General features: G+C 40.3%; 1 protein-coding gene across 13 annotated transcripts in view; it reads right to left on the reverse strand.

The window, feature by feature from the left end:
• The window catches only part of LRRC4C (leucine rich repeat containing 4C), a 1,285,379-nt gene that overhangs the window by 116,957 nt on the left and 1,145,477 nt on the right, over positions 1-22,945 (reverse strand). The window contains exon 1 of one of the 13 annotated variants that reach the window (XM_072969828.1): positions 17,753-17,931. The exons of the other annotated variants lie outside the window; for them this stretch is intronic. The gene's annotated coding sequence lies outside the window, so the exon portion shown is untranslated. Of the gene's footprint in view, positions 1-17,752; positions 17,932-22,945 lie in introns of those variants that run through there. 13 annotated transcript variants of the gene reach the window in all.

Raw genomic sequence — 22,945 nt, forward strand, 5'->3', positions numbered from 1 at the left:
ACAGGACGGAAAGGATGGGCAGGAAGTTTTGAGCCATTTGCCACTCACTTCCATATTTCTCTGGAGATGCCCTGTGAGCAAGAATCAACAACTCCTCTTGTCCAGAAGAATGAAGAAATGACCTCATAGTTCTATGTGTCCTCATGTTCTTGCTATTGTGAAATATAATTTTTAGATTTTCCTATACTACTTTCCATCTTTCTAAGCACGAAACATGCCATATGATTTCTTAAACTATATGTGTGCATGTGCACGTGTGCACGTGGATGCACTTTTCCTTAACTCTTCCACAATATTCACTGGATGCCTACTACATGTGTTCTTCTAGGAACTGCCCCTGGGCATACAACAAACAAAACCCCTTGCCTCTTAAAGTTTACCTTGAAAAAAATGAGTAAACTCTATTGCATCTAAGATGACAAACACTTCCGACAAAAGGAAGCAAGGGAGAAGGGGATGGAGCATGAAGAGAGGGTGGGACTTTTACATTAGTGGTCAAGCAGGATCTCTCTAATTAGGTGACTTCTGAGCTCAGCTCTGGGGCAGTCTGTGCTGCGCCATGAAGCTCTCTGTTTAGAACACTGCAGGCAGCCACAGCAAGTGCAAAACCTCAACTAGGGAGCAAGTCTGACAGGGGGGAGAAACACTGGAAATTTCCTGAAATTTTCATGATAAGTCTAGCTATTACTCTGAGGTGTCAACAAAGCAAAGGTGATAAATATTCAATTCTCTGCTAGATCTGTCTTGATGATGCTCTAGATATACGAAAACCACCTAGACATTATCTATAATCTCTAAGAGAGCTAAGTTTTTAAAAAACCATGCAAAGTAATTTGTTTAGCCCAAGAGTGGCTCACCCACAGAGTGTTTAAGCCAAGGGGAGGAAAACTCAGTGCGTCTGTTATTGAGTTGTGTGGCTTTGTGCGGACCACTTGGTCACTCTGAACCTCAGTCTCCTCACACGCAGTGGAAAGAGTGGAATCTGCCTCATGCTGATCACTGAGCTGTTCTAGCCTTGGACTGGAAAGCAGTCAGTGAAGAATCACTGGCCACACACGTGCAAAATATTTTGGTAAAATCTCATTTATACCAAGGCCATCTGTCTGTCAACTTCACTTATATGAGAGATGGCTAAGTCTTTAGAGGGAAGCCAAAATGTCCTTAGAAGACAAATTAGATATTATATCACCAAACTCATACATTTTTCTTCTAGAAAAAATCAATAAAAGCTCAAAGGCTCTCTCTCTTAGGGTCCTTTTATTCATTGCTTAAGCATAAGTTTAATATTCTTGAATACATAGCTTTAAAGTATTACCACTGTTTACTTCAGTTTTAAGATGTATAGTACTTTTGGATATGTTGGATTGGCTTGGACCCACTCACAAATTCTGGGGAGCTAGATCCAGGAACTAACAATTGAGAATTATCAGTAAAGCTTCTAGATTTCTAGAGATCAGGGTTAATTTATGAGTAAGTTAGAAAACAATTTGATTAGGGAAGAAAGATTCCAGCTTTGGAATAACAGAATCCTGGATTCAAAGCCAAGATTACCACCAACAAGGAGTCACATTGAACATGTCTAAGCCTCTACTTTCTGTGCCTGGAACTGGAGGTAGTAATGAAACAGAGTAGGACTCTGTGGGGTCCTCCTTGGTACAGATACCCTTCCCATGTCCCTCATTTCTTGTTTGCAGAGAACACTCTTCATTCAGCCTCCTTGACCTTCCCTGAGTTCCAAAGGGCAGATTCAAACAGTTGCTAATCGGGGGAAGAAGGGAGGGCAGAGACAACGAAGGAGCAGTCAAGAAACAATAGTGCAGTGATTCAAGCTGGGTCCATAACAATATCTTTGAGCTCTTCTGTGGGAACTAAGGCCGCTACCCAAGTGGAGGATGGTAACTTCAGGCTGAGCACAAGATTCCTGGAACACCCAGTTACCTCACCACCAACCAATCAGAAGAAAGTCACACAACCTGCATTTTGCCTATAAGACCTTTTCCCTGGAAACCATCAGGGAGTTCAGACTTTTGAAGCATGAGCCTCCAGTTCTTTTTGCTTTGACCCTGCAATAAACTTTTCTCTGCTCCAAACTCCCGATGTTTCAGTTTACTTGGCCTCACTGTGCGTCGGGTACACGAACTTTTGTTTAGTGGCAGTAATAAAATCCTACAGGATTGTGAGGAGTATTGGGAAGGAATTACGGCGAGGTGATCCTAGTAGAGAGCACTTCCTTCACTACCCTACACGTGCCCCAGACCTAGGACCTTGGCGTCTGCAAACCTCGATGAACTCAGCACAACACTGTGAAAAACAGTGGCTACTCCTAAGTAACTACATGAAAGTATGAATGTATCAGTTTAATGAACAAAGAGAGATATGTATAAATCAACCCATCAATTAACTCCACAACCATTGCTCCTGAATCCTTACAAATCATGAAAGCAGATACAATAACCCTTCATCATATCTTCTCTTACTGAATACTAAACGGTGTAGTATTCATGACTACAGAGGGAGAAATCTTTCTTATCTTTACAGCCAGGATCTTAATTTAGTAGGCACAAAAGCATCAGGCTGAGAAATGTGCTCGCAGGTACTCCGGCAGAAGGCAGGAAGTCATTTTCTTTAAACCACTGCTTTAGCTTCAGCCACAGTTATCCATTCTCTCTTACAAGGAAGAATTCATTTATGTCTTCAGGAGGCAGATGTATCAAGCCATCGGGTGTTTCTGCCAATCACCTCCTGCCAAAGCCCTGATGTGTTATTTCGTTAGCGCAGGCACTTTCCATTAATTTGGATACTGTTTGAGAGTGTTGGTTCCAAAGGACATTGTTTTTCGGCTCTTCTATTTTGAAGGGCTATTTAATACATTACAGCAATGAGTTGACCCATCGCCAAGAAAGAAGCAGCGGTCACCCAAGTCTAATCAGTTTCCGACAATGTGATTCTAATGCTCGGCCCGAAGATGTTTATTGTGCTCTACCTGGAATGGACAGAAACAGATCAGATTTCTGTCGGCTGAGTAGTGAAGACTAAACTAAACACATTATGCGAATGTTTGTTCCCTTCCTTCCTTCTTTCCTTCCTTCCTTAAGTATAAGAACATAAGATTATTCTACTGTGTGCTGAATATAAGAAACGGTTGATGTCTAAAAACATGTATCCTTATCTCCATTCTTTCTAGTTCCTAAGTAAACCCCAGTTTTATTCAGTTATCCACCCTCCCCAATGCAGCTCTCCAAAGAGTGGTCCTGACTCATCTGAGACAATCATGGTTGCCCTGTTTCCTTTGCTAGTGATGGGTCTGGGCACACAACGCTAGCCAGTGAAACATAAAGTTAGGCTCAGTGAAGATCTCTGGGAAAGTTTTCCTTACTTTTAAGAGACTCAACAACTGACAACGGCTTGATTTCCAGAATATACACACAGCTCGTACAACTTAATAAGAAGCAAACAAATAACCTGATCCAGAAATGGGCAGAAGATCTAAACAAGCAGTTAGTTCTCCAGTGAAGACGTATGAATGGCCAATGGGCACAAGAAAAAATGCTGTGTCGCTAATTATCAGACAAATGCAAATCAAAACTGCAATGAGGTATCACTTCACATCAGTCAGAATGGCCATTATTCAAAAGTCCACAAACAATAAATGCTGGAGAGGCTGTGGAGAAGAGGGAACCCTCCTACACTGTTGGTGGGAATGCAGTTTGGTACAGCTGCTGTGGAAAACAGTATGGAGATCCCTCAAAAGACTAAAAATAAACTTAGCATATGATCCAGGAATCCCACTCCTGGGCATATATCCAGAGGGAACCTTAATTCAAAACGACACCTGTACCCCAATGTTAATAGAAGCACTATTTACAATAGCCAAGACATGGAAACAACTTCAACGTCCATTGACAGATGACTGCATAAAGAAGTTGTGGTATATTTATACAATGGAATACTACTCAGCCATAAAAAATAAAATAATGCCATTTGCAGCAACATGGATGTTCCTGGAGAATGTCATTCTAAGTGAAATAAACCAGAAACAGAAAGAAAAATACCATAGGATATCACTCATATGTGGAACCAAAAAAAAAAGACAAAGTTATTTATAAATCCAAAACAGACACACAAACATAGAAAACAACCTTATGTTACCCAGGAGGGGAAAGGCATAGAAAGAGATAAACTGGAGTTTAAGATTTGCAGATACTGACTGGTATATATAAAGTAGATAAACAAGTTTATACTGTATAGCACAGGGGACTATATTCGATATCTTGTAGGAGCTTATGGTGAAAAAGAATATGAAAATGAATATATGTATATTCATGTATGACTGAAGCAATGTGCTGCACACCAGAAATTGACACAAAATCATAAACTGACTACAGTTCAAAGAAAAAAAAATTTAAAGACTCAAGAAAGATAAACGGGTCCTGGCCAACATCATGCCTGGGTATGATGCCCAGCACTGTTGTAACCCCTTGTGACCACAGGGGGCATTTGACTAAAGACAAAGGTGTCAAGCCGGCAACCATGGAGCAAAATGATGGAAGGATGTTTGGCTGCTGTTGAACCAGTGAGAGAAACCAGAACCATTCTTCCCCTGACTTTGTGTTCTACGTGAAAATACATTTCTTTACTTTTTAAAAGCCAGTAGATATGCTTATTATTAAGTGCTACACTGGGCTGTGGGTGAAATATCAACAGAGTGTATGTTCTGTAATAGAATTAGCCCTTCAAGAATCCTGGAATTACAACGTGAGCTACTCTGTATGGTTAAATATTACAGCAATGTGCCTGTCTCCTAAAAACAGCAAAACTGGGCATTAAGATTCCTTTATATCATGCTCATGGTCTCTGTGCAAATCTTTCATCCCTGCAATTATAGTGAGGGGATATTTCACAGTGACACATCCAACCTTCTGGACCTGAAGTTTGGATTTGGACCCAATCTGAATGCTCTGATATTTGTGTGAACTTGCTGGGAGTTTTGGAAATACAAAATCCACCTTGGAAAAAAAATTTCTGCCTAAACTCTTTGATTCTTTCAACTTGTTTTGGTTTCTCAATTTTCTCAATATACATTTGGAGAAAGGTAATTATCTGAACCATCCATCCCATAATGTCTATAGGTTGACTGCACTAATATATATATGTATATAATTTATTTCATACATGTTAGCCTTTCTTCACCAACTGGAATTTAAGATCCCTGGGAGCAATGCCTATATTCTTGTATCATTTGCAGGCTCTAGCAAAAACTACTTACAGAGAAAACGTTCAGTCATATTTTGTGACCAGTTAAGTCACCGAGCAAATATGGAAAATAACACCAATCTCAGCACCTTTTTCCTTCTATCATGAGTGTTTAAACTTATATCTTTTATTAAGCCTACAATTACATTCGACTCTAACCTAAATCTGTTCTAAAAAGGAAGACTGGAAAACCTCGGCTTCTTCAAACTATCCTTTACCTAAAATTCTTCTGTCCATCTCACACTGAAATGAATGAAGCATAAACCAGGGAGGAAGAGTTCACTTGCTGCACTTGAACTTCTGAATGTCAGCAAACCAATACATCTAGCAACCCATGCATCAGCGTAAGGAATCACTGTGATTATTAACCGAGTCCACATAAAGATGACAATGAAGCAAATGATGATGAATAACTTAACTGTATCGGTTGCTTACCATGTACCAGGCACTGTTACATCTATTGACTTATTTAATCCTCATAATAATTCCGAGTTTCATCTTGTTGTTATTCATATTTTGCCAATGAGGCAACGAAGACACAGAAAGTACAGCGATTTGCCCAAGGTCTCAGAGCTTGCAAGTTGAGTATTAGAGTCAGAATGTAAGGAAGCAGTCTGCATCTCAGCCTGCAATAAATAGCCATCCCTCAAAGTGCTCCCTTCTCCATGTGAGAGAACTACAGAAATAAAATAAATGCTTGTCCGGGGAGCTCTCATGAGAGATGACAGAAGGGGCATCGAAGACCATCACTTGACCAAATTCTCATCTGAAAATAACACATAAGAATAAGGCACAAATTCATTAATAAGCAACCCCAGGCTGTCATCTCCTTCCTTCTCTCCACACCTAAGTATTTTAAAAAATTAATTCTGCCTCTTTCCAAAAGATAACGAGAAACAAATGTAAAATGCATACAAAATGGTTACCAAAATATATAAAGGAAACAGTTACTTTTAAAATATTATATTGTAAATCTACAAAGAAAAAAAGGAACACTGACTGTTACTGGTAAAAGAGAAGAACAAATTCAAGTTAACTAGGGGTTTTCTCTCGTCCATAATACAGTTCCCCCAAAATATGTAGACTGGGGTGATGTTTGATTAGAAGAGAAGACCGTTTGCTGTGGTTGATATATTTTCCAGTGCTGAGGAGAAGGCAGTGTAGGGCATTCTTCAGTGGGGTAGCAAATATAGTGTTTATTGGAAGAATACAGAAACCGCTTTCATCTTGCCTGACTGAAAAGATTATAAATCTGGGTGATAAAAGTGAGTTTTTAAAGTTATGAGATATGGAAAGGGTATGACACCAATAGTCAGGTTCAATTATAAAAAAACACACCTTTAAGACAGAAACCATCACCACGTAACACTAGAAACGAAAATCTCACGCAGTGATGAAGTTGAACAAAGGGCATTTTTTTGGCCCAAGTTTGAAATCTCCAATATATGCTCAATAAACCTAGCCACCCCATTTCCTCATTGGGAAAAAAAAAGACACACACACAAAAACCTCTACAATACACAACTCCCTGAATATAGTAGGATCTTAATAACATTGATGTATTAAGTGCACCTAATTACTAAACTAGTAGCTACAATATAATTTCTCAGGCAGAGGGGAAATCAGAGTAGCGAGGAAGAACACAATTTCTGTGCGAGCTTGTCTGTATTTCACAACGCTATGGCTATGGGACCCGCGATTTTAAACACGTTTTGTGACTGAGTTGCGTGTAAAGATGAAAATAAAATTGGTAGGTCATTTTGAGGGTTAAGGAATTAATACGTCATGACAGACACTGCTCATTGTCTTCCCATATCCATCTTTCCCTTCTTCCTTTCAGTACCTCCCAAACAGGGCTGTCCTGTGGCCCGATTTCAGGGTCCCCATTCATATTATAACCTACAGGAATGGCAATCCTGGGAATCACACAATATGGTGCACCCTTACATCATAGCAAAATTCATAGCTATGCAGCCAGAGTCTAGAATCCCCATCCTCCATTGCGGTGAAGGCTGGTCATGTGACCACGTTCTGGATGATGCAATGTGAGTACAAATGATGCAACTTGAGGATCACATCTGTAAATGAAGCTGCTCTACGGTCTGATACGGGAGCCTGGCTTTGGAGAGCCAACACCACACAGAGGAAGATGGAACCAGACAGCACGGAGAAGGGACCTGGGTCCCCAGAGGATGCTATGGAGGAGACGTTCACTACCACTGCCTACTTTATCCCCTGTGTTGTTAATGTGAGAGAAAAGTAAAATCTAGATCTTGCTCCACCCATTGGACTTTTGATCTCTGTGTTGTAAAAGCTGGGTCTATTTCCTATTAAACACCCATGTGTAAAAAACTTACACCTGTGCTTGGCCCATAGTAAGCTCTCATTAAACTTAATGGAAGAGCCACCATCTGAACACAGAGAACACCGTGTGCTTCCAAAGGCCATGTTCTTTCCTTTCCAGGAGAGAACGCTGCCTCCAGTGCACGGAGACTGACAAGGCAGAGTTCATTTACTCCAAGCGTGTCAGTTGCCAACACTTTAACATCCCTTATAGTTAGAAAATTTCCCCTCCATCGTACTCCTCAATTTTTGATGCTATTCTCAATTCAAAATCATGATTTAAAAAAAGATACTGGTTTTGAAGTTAATTTGGTGAATCACTTTAGATTCTTTGATACTTGTAGTTTTGACTCACTCACCTTCATCACCGCATAAAACACAGTGCAGTGAGAAAAATATGGGCCAAAAAAAGAATTACTTGATTGTTAGATACAAAGGACTTGCATTCTTTGGACGAAAAAAAATTTTTTTTTTCCTGCACTGATGAATGCATGTAGGCTCTCCCTGAAGAGCGAAGTCTGCAACCTGATTTGGGTGGGAATTCCCATGCCACGCTTCTTCCTCTCCTCCCAACCCCTCACCCAGGACAGAGCTGCCAAGAAGAGGAATCTTTATCTTCAGGATGAATTGTGCTTGCCATTTCAGAGCCTGCTCTCATCCCCTATCCAGTCCAGGGGAGGTGCTAGGGGCACTTTCCACATCTTCTTCCAGACCTCTCGCTGCCCCTGTCTGCCCACCTCTTAGGCAAGTCACATATCTGAAGCATACACAGACCATCCATTCCCACATACACGGCATGATGAATAGGCTACTTCAGGGAAACAGAGAAACACATTGTCTAGCATCGCTTTACAATGCTGAATTAAACAGCTGAAGGTCAGGGTCTCATGCCACACATTTAAAAGGGCAGTCCAAGTATTTTTTGGTTCCGGGAACAACGAAGGAATCTGCTGTTTTGAAGGCAACATAGATTTAAATGAAGCCTTCGCTTCTTTTCTCACCCCCCTCCCATTTCTAGCACCATTAATGTTGCTTCCTTCCATTTCGCCATAGCAGTCTGTGCAAAACTCCATCACCATCTCTGCCATTGTGCTATAAATATCTTCTCCCATGTTTTTTTCCCTGAGTCGGCTCTGTAGGTCTGTCTTTCATTATCCTCTTGGCATGATTGATCTCATTACTTTGCCCTTTTACTTTGCCTCATGTATTTCATGTTCACGCTTTCCAGTGTCATTTTATTATTGCAGCTGTTGAAGTAATTTAAATATGCTTTGAGAGTACACATAACGTTGGGAAAGTTATTTTTCAAAGTGAACGTCACAGATTTAGACATTAAAAAGAGGGCTTCAATTTTGTCCTGCTTTCTAAATCCTCCACAGTCTAAATAGTCCGTTAACTCCTTTTGCAACCTCAAAGTGTCCCAAATCAAAAACCACACTTCAACTAAAGTCACAACCAATGAAGAAGATTGGATTGTTCTCTTTTCTGGAGGATAGACACAGCAGGTATTGAATATTTCAGCAAAACTCAACTCCTAACAGCACTAACAGTGCCATTTGGCACTAATGCATTGTCAGGAATTAAAATCTGAACAGACGAGTGAGAAGCAAGGAGGAAAACAAAATAATCAATGAAATTCAGCTCAGGCAGACAAGTATGTGGTCTGCATTCGATGGCAGGATTATATGCATACATAAATAAACCATTAAAATCCTCCTGCTAGGAGTCTGCTCAGTTCCTGGTGATTTGAGTTGCTGTGGGGGCAATGGCAAATCTAAACACAATTTGTTTGTTTGCAGGATGAGAAGGAAGAATTTGACAGATTTTAAACATATACAGATAGTCCATTGCTACATTTTTAGAATAGGGAACATGATATCTCGGTAAAAATGTGGAGCATACTTTCCAATGTGTCTTAGTAAAATAAATATATAAACACACACATATATACATACATAGATAAATAAATTTAAAAATAAACAGAAGAAACCGTTACAGTCAAGTCCTATTCCAACAGTTCTCAAGGCACCATCTGAATTCTTTGGCATGTTTATCGTGTTATTATACTGAATATAATATTGCTCAAAGTTCTCTGAAGAGGAAAAGAAGGAAATGTCATTTACTGAAGCCTATGCTTAGGTATCTTAAGAAATCCTTGCAACAAGTCTGTAAGTCAAGTGTATTAACCTCATCCAAAGATGAAAAAAAACTAAGAAAGGCTTCATACCTTGCTCAATGGAATGTAATTTGTAAATAATGGAGACAGGATTTAACTGGAGAGTGCTTTGGTTATAATATCCATGTTCTTTCCATTGCTTTACACTTACTGATACAAAATTCACTTAAGAACTGGATTCCGGAGCATGAGCCAATTCCTCTCTCTCCGACGCATACACACACATCACTCTTATTTTCCTCTCTGTCAAAAACCAGTCTAAGTTTTGCCTTCATCCTAAAACCTTCCCTTTTTTGATCTTCAGTGGCATGTACTGATTCTATTACACAATTTGGATCTTGAGAACATATTGTCATTGTGGGGTTGGGTAACTATTTCTTGGAACTAGTTATGTATCTTCAGATAGACTATGATAATTCTTAACCCAAGAAATACGTCCAACTTCATTTATATGCTCAGTGGTGTACATAATCTTGGTTCCAATAAATGTTTAATCAAAACTTGTTAATTTACTGAGTTATTATATGGTATTAGCGAGTGGATTTCGTACATTAGAGTTGCTTCAATGTAGCCAAGTACAAATATGATTTTTATGGAGCTATTGTGTTTAAATGAAGTGCTTATAGGGACCCTGTGGGGGGCACTTTTTATGTAAAACTAACAATTGTACCTTAAGGTATAATCTGTTCAAGTCTGAATTTTCAACTATGAGGTTTGCTTCAAATGGAAGTTGAACTGAAAACTGAAAAGAAGGTAGGGAAATACGGAATGAACTTCAATGAAAATAATGTTAGGTTTGTATAGTAGAAAGTGTAATACACTCCCTGCTATCTACAGGAACATATTTAACTTTCTATAATCATTGCTTTCTGCTTCGTAAACTCCCTGCTTCAAACCTTCATTGCTTTTTCCGTGCTTCTTCCATCTGGAGATGAAATGATGTATGGACATCAAGCCAACGGAAGGAAGAGAAATTCAATCTTTTAAGAGCACGGCACGAAGCTCCCTAGTCAGCAAAAGACCCTGTCCTTTATTGCATCACCAATTTTACATCCAGTACAAGAGCAACCTTTCTGGGAGAGAGTGGAGTATTTTCTCCGAAGTCCCATCCTGCCAGATGGTGAGGTCCTTTAAACGCAAACAGTGCTTTCTTCTTGGGAAGTGACTTGTTAAAGCATCTAGTACAGCTTTACTTCCAAATGAGACACAGGAGGGGTCACGGGTTCACCTGCATCCCAAACTTTCAACCCAAGAAGACTTGGGAAAATAGCACACTTCCTAGAGTGAGCACAAAGCAAATCATTTTGTGATTCTGAGTTTAGATTAGCCAAGTGTTGCCTATAATTTTATATTTTTTTTGTGATTTTATGCAGAGCTTCAAAAGTCATCATGAAATGATATAAAACAGTATTATATATTTAAAAAATGAGAACACGGAGAGATCCTGAAAACATAAATAAGCATTCTTTAGGAAGATGGCAGGAATTTTCAAGACTGAATTGGAATTTATGTAACATATAACTACAGCATTGGTGAAGAGATAGTGTTAAAAAAAAGATTAAAAAATAAGCCTTTTAACATGTGGTATTTTGGGACAGTCTATTTAGAACCATGATTAGCAACACAGGCTGCATGCATTTCAGAATCACTCACAGAGCTTCTGGAAACATGCTCACAGACAAGCCCCATCACTGGAGAGTCTGAACCAGCAGGAGGCTCTCCCATACTGACAACTGTACATTTCTTCAGGAAATCCTGGCGCACAGTAGGGATTGAGAACCACTGATTTTGAGACTCTAGATAGAATCACTCAAGTATCTTACTTTACTCAGCCCTGTTGTTCTCAACCCTTTTGAAAGCTGTTTTGAATTCTGAACTTATCCGCCTCCACCTTCTGGAGGATGAAGCTAATATGGGTACTTAAAGGCTCTGTGTTTTTGCTAGAGCCTTAGCTTACAGGCCTCAAAGAGGATTATTTTGAACTTATTGAAAGTCTGCAGCTGATGTTGCTATCTTAGAGAATTTTCGGAGTCTCATCCCAGTTGTACCCCTCACGCTAAAACGTGGTGTTTCTCCTAATGAGAGGTAATCACAACAGCGCTCAGCAGTCAGTCAACATGGAATATCCACTTAGGATAGGAAGGGTTCCGCTACAAAGAGTGTGTTGAAAGTAAACGTCATAAAGAATAAAAGTAGTTAGCATGAACTGATTTCTTACTGTGTGACAAGGAGCATGCGGGGTGCGTACCCTTTTACACTTAATGATGACAGAATGAAGAGAAAAGTAGGAGTATTCCCTATTGACAGTGACTCTTCTTATGCTTATTTGCTGTAATCTGTATTTACGGTGAGGAAAGCAATGTTTAGGAGGCATGAGTTCTAAAGGAGAACGTAGTGATAGCGTACAACCACGACAAAGTTCGAAGTCCATCTTACCTCGAACTTGCTCTCAAATATCCCAACCACACCACCCTACAGCAGTAACAAACTCACACTAACAAAAGTCCACCTTTTCTTTCTCCGTTTAACCGGAGTTCTGTTTCACTAAATACAACACGGTAAATTTGTACAAAGAGTGAATAGGCTGTTGATAGGTGGTCTGGGTTTGCGTACTGCAAGGAATATAAATGTCTTACCCCCGCCCCATCCCAGGAGGGAAAGATCCCCGAAGAGCAGTTCTAGGAACTCAAATGAGTGTCCAAGGCCATCCTTGTATTTGAGGCAGATCCTGAAACATCTGGCTATTAATTCCCTTTTAGGACTTGGAATTCCTTCTTAGAACATGTATCTCTTGAAAGAAGAGCAGAATGGAAGGTTATATTACCCAAGACATATATAAAACTAACCCACATGTGGGGCTTCTCAGGTTAATTCAAGGATTCTCCTGAAAGAGCAACTCTCATACCCTCTACCTCCCATTCTGGTGGACAGCCAAGATGCTGGTCCATGCTTGCTGGAGGTGATGATGAGAGAATCCATTCTTTTGATGGATACATAAATCAAACCACTTCTTCCGTTATAATGGCTTTCCAATCCAGCTAAGAAAAACACTACACAATCAATGTATCAGTTTGCTCAGGCTACCGTAACAAAATACCACAGTCCAGGTGGCTTAAACCACAGAGATTTATTTTCTCGTGGTTCTGGAGGCTAGAAGTCCAAGATCAAGGTATCTGCAGGTCTGAGTTCTTTTTAGACCTCTCTCTTTAACTTGCAGATTGCTGCTTTCTCACTGTTTTTCCTCTGTGTGCATGCATGTCTGTGTCCACATGTCCTCTTTTTATAAGGATACCAGTTGTATTAAACCCACCCTAAAGACCTCATTTTATTTTAATTACCTCTTAAAGGACATTATCTCCAAATACAGTCCCATTCTGAGGCACAGGAGGGTCAGGACCTCAAAATATGAATTTTGGAGGATACACTTCAGCCCATAACACTCACTCTTTTTCTTCAAAAAAAAAATTAAGATGTAAGATTCTCCTCTATTTTATTTATATAGCCTCTGCTTTTTCAACCAACCTAAGAACCCAAACCCTTCTGATGATGAGGCAGAGAGAAAGAGAGGAGAAGAGGAGGGCTATTGGCTTTCATTTTCCCACAGTTGCTCCTTGCACAGTTGATTGGAAGCTGGAAATTCAATAAACAAAGATTTCCGCTACCACTGGCTCTACAGCTGCAACTAACAAGATCATTGACTGTTTATAGGCAGAATGAAGTTGAGCGTTACCATGCGTATCTGGTGATTTTGATCACAGTAGTGTATACAAACAATCTGGGTGAGCCAGCTCTAATGCTTTTTTCTATTTTTCCCTTCTTCAGTTAAGGGGGCTACTGGGAAAAAGGCTGAGCACAATGACATTGGAGCACCTCCTGTAAGCCAGGTGCTGCCACAGGATTGTAAACCCTCAATTTGAGTAACCTTTTAAAAATCATAAGAGATTTTCATACACTAAAGGGTTGGATGCACCGTATGCATCCAAAAGTAATTTTCATCAACGTGTCCATTACCAAGTCAACCCAGATATATAACCTACCTAAGGGAAAAGAACCAGCCTACCATTCAAAAACCAGTCCCCAAGGGACCCCTTCCTTTCCAGTAGCCTGTAAACCCCAGGCTTTCCTGATATACAGATTTTGTAGTTTCCTCTGCTTTACCATCTGTTTCCAACCTTTCAACAACACTGAATGTGGAAACACAGCAGAGTAGCTTCATTCTACAGACCAGGAAAGAGAGCTTCAGAAGGAAGGGTTAAATGCTTTCTCAAAATCACAGAGCACAAAGGTTGATAATGAAAGTTAAATTTTCTTTCCTTACTAATTTTACTATGTATGTATTTATTTATTGGAGGGGGTCATTCGGTTTATTTAATTAGTGAATTATTTTTTAAATGAACATACTGGGGATTGAACCCAGGACCTTGTGCATGCTTAGCATGCACTCTCCCACTGAAATATCCTCCCCTCTTACTAACTTAAAAACTTTATGTAATGGAGAGGATTTCATAATTAGTATATACTGGTAGTGGCTAGCATATCACATAGCAGACATTTTATAACCTGTGCTGAACTGAACTGTGTCGAATATACTCAGGTCCTGAAACTGCCTCAGTGAGTGAGTTTGGGAAGGTCCCTGACTCCTTAAGCTACTAAAACGATATTTCTGTTCCATTCTAAGCCTCTCACTGAGGTATGAGGCATTCATTCTTTACGCACATCAACTTTGAATGTAGACCCCCTTTGACAATGTAGGTGAGGGTACATGAAGATCTCTTTCAGGGCTGCCACATAAGATGTGGACATGATGTCATGGTGGACACCAACAGATTCATTCATAACTGTATCCCAGACCAAGGGAATCAAAGTGACAGCATTCTATTTTATCACATCCTACGATTTGACAAGCTAGCAGTGAACCACAGTGTGTAGGCCGCTTGCTTTATCTCCCAACTCATTCAGTTATTGATATAATTCCAGTCAGGCTCGCATTCAGTCCTATTCCAAAAGGTCCTATCTGAAGTTCAGGGCTATAAAACATCATTAAAAACCTTAGCGTGACCCATCAAGCCATGCCTACACAGGACAATGGGCACCCTCCAAACGGATCATAACCCGAACACAGACATACTCAGGAGTTCCAGAAAGCTGAGCGGTTTCCATTAAGTAGAAGTCGTATGAAGAGATGGAATCAATAATGGAAAAAATATTTTGAGGTTTCCGCGAGAAAAGAGCTATTTGGTGGCTGTTTTATAGGGAACATTTTTCTCCAATGCCCTCAATGACAAAAACAAAAAAGCAAACACACACAAACAAAAAAAGAAAACAACAAGACTCATCCACGAAGTGCAGAGTAAACTGGACTCAATCCTGCGTACTCAAGGATCAAGATAAAATGAATACCTGGGAGCATGATGGGTCCAAACCTTCCTTGATGCCTTCAGATCTGATTCAAACACTGAAGCCAATGATAGATACATAAGAAGATTGCTGTTTGATGGCTCTGTAGATGATGCAGGTACATTCATTCCAAGAATCATACACTGTTTAACCACAATCTATGGAAGGGGTTCTGTGAACTCCCTGATATAACTGGAACATTTTGTGTGTGTAGAGAGGAGGGTATAAGCCCTGGACCTGTTCAACTCAGTGCATCAAAAAAAAATAAATAAATAAATTAAATTAAATAAAATAGTCACTAGTGAGAAATCATAATTCCAATAAACATCTTCATTTGGTTCAAAGACTCAACCAAAAACCATCTTGGAGGAAAGCAAGTCTTATTATAAAAGCATTAACTAAATTATTCAGACTCCATGAACAGAGTGGAAACCTATGATTCATTCTATTCTCCTGTCACTGTAAAGACACCAAAGGCATTACTGCCTCAAAAAGAAAAGAAGAATCTTGAGTGATAATTTATCTCTTAAAAAGGGTGCAAATTCAATAATCTACATATGCAAGCTTTCCTACCTCTGGTCACAAGTCTTACTCGTGGAATACACACTCCCCTTGAGACCACAATGATGCCATGGTATCAGAACTGGCCCAAACACCCAACAGTATTTGGTGAAACTCTCCTTTCTTTTAATCAAGTATTTAACTATGAAAAGATGTCAGGATCTGAAATTTAGCAGCAAGTAACTTCTCAAGTGGAAAGCGGTGTGAACGTTTCTCTAACACATGTTTCACTCTTAATTTTGTAGTTGGGCTATAATCTGTACTCAAGCAGTTAAAACAATGGTATCTGGCTTTCAAAGGAATGTGCTTTTAAAATAAAGTTTTCTTGTATAAATTATTAAATGAGCAACAGCCATAAGAAACTTAATTCTAGCTCCAAATATACCCCTCTGTAACGAAAAAAAAGTCATTCTTGTACAAATGCAAAAGTCTTCCATTATCCCTACCCCCCCACATTCTATTTATATTTTTAATGACAATATAATGCTATTAATATTGTAATATCTTGTACCAAAAAACCACTGGAAGTAGAATCCACACTTCTAAATTATGATCTACCAAGAAATATGTATGCATGTCCTTGTGTGTATATATATGTGTGGATGTATACATATGTGTGTAAATACATATGTGCATGTGAATACGTATACACATAAATGTGTATATATGTGCACGCACACATAAATATACATATAAACACATGTGTGCATATACATTTCAAACATTATTAAATGAGCACATTTTTCATTTGAATGCAAAATATTAGGAAAGATTTGTGTTTATGTGTATGTTTATAACATAGGATGTTAAAGGGAATTAACAAGTATCAATTTCATTTGATATAAGACAAGCCGATATGACTTTAGGTTCCTTCTCTCTGTCTCTGCCTCTTTCAGAATAAATTTACAAATATAAAATAGTTGCACTATGAAAAACAGAGCTATTGACTATTTGGGGGAAAATGTTTTAATAAAAATTAACAACTATCTTGGCTGAAATGAATTTATTCCTTGAGTTATAATGATTCGATCAGATTTTTAAAACAACGTGTAGATATTTTAAAATCCAAAGTAGTGCCTTGCAACACAAATGTGCAGAACAAATTTAATAGCTCTGTTAGATAGACAACTTCAAAATATTGTGATACTGAATTTTGCAAAAGGAAAGTTTACTCAAATTCAAATTGAATTACTACCAGAGGGGTCAAATCTTGCTCTAACCAAATTCCAAGCTTTAAGTGTTCACTATTCCATTTATTTCCTTTCAACACTGATCGAGTACCTACTATGTATCAAAGAGGTACACAAAGAAGAGTAAGTCAGGCTCCCTTCATAGAGAAATCTCAGAAGGATGTGAGGAAGATGGATAATCAACAGGTAAGTACTAAGTAGGACCGTGGACAACGTGTGTACGAAGTACTGGGGGAGAGCAACACAGAGGCTGCACTGCGATGGGAAGTTAGGGTCAATTGATGCTAACAGCACACACGATTTAAATACGTGGGACAGATGAAGCAAACTGTCTGAAGGCAATGGCTCTTAGTTCAGAACTTTTAACAGGTGCACGAGGAACAGGAGGCACAAAATCAAATCAAAGAACATATACTTAGTCCATCCTTCTTCTAATCCATTTGCTTTGGACAAGCAACTGAATTGTCTGGATGGGCTCCAAGAAAAGCCTTCTTTTACAATGGACACTACTCAATGACAGCAGGCCCCACTCTGTTTTAGCCTAAAACATTTTTCCAGTCTGATGCTATGTGTAGCAATTTGAAAGAAGCTGTGAATCTTCAAGATTCAAATCTTCAATCTTCAAGGCCAAAAAAAAAAAAAAGGTACATGTGACAAATGGCCACCACTCTGTCATTCATTCGCAGTTATTATGTGCTAAGGTAAAGAAGAATGGAACAGGATAGAATTGTTGAAAACAGAAACAAAACCAGATTGTAAGTATATCCTTTTTCTGAAAACTAGTTGATGGCTCTGAGGCGGGGTGTGAACCCTATTACAGCTTCTTACTTACGTTCTTTTTGATGGAAATGAGGTGAGGATTTCAGCCAGGTGGGAAGTCCTATTTTCCTCTTGTGGGTGGGGGCAGGTGGACAGTGGCTGTGCGGGCATCCGACATGAAACAGACATGACTGAAATCTCAGCAGGCACTGAGAGAAAATTCTCCAGGTATATCAAAAGTAGAACTGACGCCAGGGCCAGGAAGCTTGGGAAGGAGAAAAAGAACAAGAAAGGATTGTTTCTGCCGTCACAAAGGGCGGAATTCCTGTCTGATGCAGCTTCGGTCATTTGGCAGCTCCCCAGAGGCATGAACACTTCTGAGAAGCAGCAAGAGAGCTATCCAGTGTGGGAAGTCAAAGGAGATTTCTGGGGGGAGGGACAGATTCCCGGCAAGCCTCTGGCCACATCCAGGGCTTCCCTTTTAATGAATTAATATAAACATCAAACCAAGTGCTGAATCAATGAATTCACCTACTTAATTTTGTAGTTCATTAGTGGAAGCAAGTCTGAAATGAAGTGCTTACCCTGCAGAAACGCCACATGCACAAAATAAGCGATTCTAATGGGGAGCAGGACTTGGCTAGATAGAGACAGAAGAGGAAAGAAAGAAATCTGACAAACGTGATTTAAAAAAAAAAAAAAAGGAGACAGAGAAGGGCAAGCAGATACAAGAAAGGGAGTAAGTCAGCCAGACTCTCTGAGAAAAGGAACGAGGAAAATGCGTTGCCATTCTCTCTGGCAAATATCGTCTTGTTACCTGCAAACAGTTGTATGGAGTGCCTTAGCCTCTGGAAAGACAGTGCTCAAAGGAACAACGCGGAGCATCTAAATTGAACTGCTGGTGTTACAGACATGGAAGGCTGAGAAAGGGGAGGCAACTTGCTTAGTGTCCTGAGGCCAGAGAGGAGGGCGCCTGTACTGGAAGGTCGTGTCTGACAGTGGCACTCAGCAGTAGGAAGGGGCCACGACCAAGATGCTGCTGGGGATGCTAGGAAGATACAGCCCACTTTCCTATTTTACTCAAAGTTTTCTCCAGGCCTCTAATGTTTATATCTCATGGAAGAGTTCTAGATTACCGAACTATCAACGTTAAGTGAAATTAATCACGGACATGGTGGTCATTTGTCACAAACTTCTGAATGCACATACACACACAACGTATCTTACCAACCAATGACAACATTAGGAGAAAATTTTTTTAAATACCATGTATTATCATAATCATTCACCTTAAAAAAAAAAGGACATTTGATCCTAATAAAATAACAAGAAAAATAAAGACTAAGATTCAGTTTTCCATATAAATGTATGCGTATACATTTACTTTTGTGAGAAACTCACTACATTCTGCTCTTTTTCCTCTATTGGTTATTGCAAACCTCATCATGACACCTGCCCATTTTGTGGATTAGCTCTGGAAACCAAGGCCACGTATTAGAACAGTAGGCAAAACCTGAAGAGTTACCACTTCATCATGCTCCTTGTAATTTTCACAGGACAGGAAGTTGGAAAAATTAACGTCTTGAACGTGGCCCTGGGTCAACCCTGGGAAATCCATCGGCCTGTCAGCACTACAGAGAGACAGAAGCAAGTAGCCCTCTGAGGAAGACAGGCTGACGAACGCCCACAAAAGCCCCTGCTTGGATTAGCGAGCTTCACGTCCTTGCTAAGCAAACAGCCATAAGGAAACCTAGAGCTCTGATCTATTGCTCTTCAAACAGCAGCTCTCTAAAGGTACCCTGCAGAAAACTCTGCAAAGGAGAATGCCTTTTATGTCAAAGATGACCCACTGCGAGGTGGGGCCTCTGATGGAAAAGGTGGCCTCACCCCAAGTAGAGGTTAAGTCTGTTAAGTCCTCTATTAGCAAAATTAATGAAAATCTAATTAGAAACAAAGCACCCCTTTTAAATTTTTTTTAGATGAGCCATTGGAAGCCAATAAAGGAAAAATTTTTTTTCAATTATGAAGCACAGATTGAGTATTTCCTCTACGTGAGGTGTGGAGGAGAGGACACAGACGTGTAAGCCAAGGGGTGGACCTCAGAGAGCCTTCGGTCTAAGTGGGAAAACCAAACAACGGGTACACAGAACAACTACCCATACAGCTCAGGGTACAGGAACTGGAAAACAACATGGCATGGCCAAGAAACACACACGGGGACGGGGAGAGGATGGAGAGGCCCTCGGGCCAAGGGCCAGGTTTCGGGTTCCAGCATGTATTTCATAGGCAGGCTTTGCTAGGAGGAGAAGGGACCACAAGCAGTGGCTCCGGAGGATAAGTGGTGGGAACGAGACTGGATGGAGACGGGTACATCAGGGCATGATTCTACTTATCTGGGCCCGATAAGCACTGAGAGCCCAGGCCAGCGTAGGAAAGGGGCGTAGTCTAGAGATAATATAAAGCAAGAGCCTACTCTGTCTTGCCAGCCCCAGGGGTCAGGAAGCCGTGGATCAGATCTTATAAAACACCGACAAGCCCAAGCCTCTTCCATTTGCTGTTGTAAAGGCCTTAGATTTGGGGATAAGAAGCCACGACTGATATTAAAGTCACTTTATATTCTCTGAACAGAAGATACTGGGTCCAATATATTGTCGGCAATCAGGAGAATAATCCTCAGATGTCAACCCATGCCCTGAATCCAGAGTCCGTTACTGAGTATGCAGCTCTTTCTCTTTGTATCTTGAATTCTAGAGAAAGATAAACGGCAGGTGTCTTTAGAAGGCCCTTCAGAAGTCAGGTGGGAGTTCAGGACACTAAGATAAGGTGGTGGGACCACGTGTGTGTGTGTGTGCGTGTGTGTGTGTGTGTGTGCGCGCGTGTGTGGACACCTAAGTGAGGAAGGGCTTGTGTCCATCGCGCCTGCAGCCGTGTCGTGTTGTGCCTGCTTTCCTGGCCCCTGCAGTGTCTGTCTTATAAGCAGAAGAAAGGGTGATATGGTGAAGGAGCAAGGAAGCTGACTTGGGGCCTTGCCTGCTCTCTGGCCCAGTGCCCAGATGAACTGAGAACAGCACTTCTGTTTGGTAGCTTCTTGGGAACAGCAGCAGAAACAGTGTCTCGGAGCTATGCCCGCTTCTGCCTCTCCCACGTACTATTCTGATGGGGAAAAGGAAAGACTCTTAGGAGCAACTGAGGAAAGGGCCCAATGTCCCTTTTCTAAATATGGAGGAGGCTGTCTTCTGATGATTACAACTGAGACAAGAGATTCGTGGTACAGTCTTATGCAGCCCAGGATGTGACCATCAGTATCATTACATCTTAAGGAAGAAGCCCCGCCCACGACTAATCTCTGTTGAGGCATGAAGTGCAGGCGCCAGTCACCACTGTGACCTGAAACGTTTCTTCACTTTTCCTAACACACAACAAACAACATGGCCGCCTAAAACACCCTTGTGTTTACTTGTGGTGACCTTCCATGGTTATATTTAAAATAAATGGTGCAGGTAAAGCTTTACTCTTAAATACCCAGACTTGTGGCTGGGCAGCTCCCCTGGGTTAAACTGGAGGCTAACAGATTGTCAAGGCTGAGAACACGTGGGAAAAGCTGAGAAGCGGAAAGGAGGGAAAAACAAAAAAGTAAGTGAGGTTAAAAGAAGGACAGGTCATGGGTCTTTGGTGTTTTGATTTCCTTAAACTTAAAAAAAAAAAGTAAGATTTTTTTTTCTTTTTTCTTTTTTTTTTTTGCTCTTGTGGTTTTGTTTGATTTTGTGTTTAATTAAGTAGTGTCATGCGAGAGGCAGCAGAGCAAAGTCTAAACATCACAGGGTTGACCAGAAGTTCAAAGCAGGGTTCTCCCATCTGTTAGCTTTGTGACATGGGTAAATCATTATGCCCATCTAAGCTAGTCTTTCCTCACATTTAAAGAAAAGTGCTTGTTTGTGGATTCAATGTCATCACACAGGGAAAGCATTTAGAACAATGCCTACACATAATAATCACTCAATAAACATTGTCTATTATTGATTTGGGGGGAGGGTATTGTTATTATCATGACTGCCATTTCTGTAAGGGTACAATGAGATAACATATGTAAAATAAACCACTACAATTCCTATCATGTAACAGGTCGTGAAAACATGGTAGTCTTCATTGTTTTAACTTTCCAGGCACAACCTACTCCACCAGCAGTTTGCTTGACAACAGCTTTTACAAGAAGCATATGAACTTGGTTTGATTCTCAATCCAGAGCATGTCACTGCATAAGTATGAATACAGTATTCATATTGTGTACAACGTGGTCACACAGAGTGAAGACGACAAAAAAGACTCTCCAGTCCTTGAACCTTCTGAGCAGTCATGCACTTAAAATGGGTCTTAACAAATATTTATATCCAAAGCCCAAATTATTTCTTCTTCCTTGCCTATTACGAACCAAAGGACATCGTGCTATATTACCTGGATCACCACCCCTGGGTAGGCAGGATGGAGAGTTCAGAAATGGACTATGTGACTACTGAGATCTTTGCAGTGACAAATTTGATGAAATCAAAATTGGACAGACACATACCCATGGCTGGTGCAGGTGGCCAGCAGTGTGGGTGTTCCAGGCAGTTTAAAAACTTCTAGCAATTAATGGAAGAGAATTCTTTTGTTTTGCGTTTATTTCCTCACTTCCAGGAAAACCTGTAAATTTCCTTTCGAAAGCAAGGACCTGCTCCTAAGAGAGGGGAGAAGCAATGCAAAAACAGCATGCATGCAGATGAAGCTATTCCCCTGAAACATTGATAGCTACAGCCAGACGATCTGCAGAAAGAATAAAACTCCTTAGATGATTATCAAAACTTCAATACCTATATACAACATAGTATTACAGAGAAAGAGAAAGAAAATTAACCCGTTTAGCAAGTTACAGTGTGAAACATAGCAACTTATCCTTACAGATTTCCACCATTACACCTATGCTATTTGTGACTATCTCACCAGCACCTAATTCCTCTCCTCTCAAGAGCCCCTGAGTTCCACCTGGGGATGCATCTGACCCTCAGCTGCATTCCTTTGGAGCCAGTGATTGGTCCATGAGTGGGGATATGACCTAAACTAGTCCAGTCAGCTTAGATCTCAGAATGCTCTCTGGGAACGCTGGAATAAAAGTGTGAATCTTTCTTTGGTGGATGAGGAAATGCAAAACAATCGTCTGAGGATGGAAATGACCCATGGAAGAGGACTGAGCCAAGAGAATTAAAGAGAAAATAGAGCAAAGGTCCTTGTG

The sequence above is a fragment of the Vicugna pacos genome, chromosome 10 (assembly GCF_048564905.1).
Source record: "Vicugna pacos chromosome 10, VicPac4, whole genome shotgun sequence".
NCBI classification, from domain to species: domain Eukaryota; kingdom Metazoa; phylum Chordata; class Mammalia; order Artiodactyla; family Camelidae; genus Vicugna; species Vicugna pacos.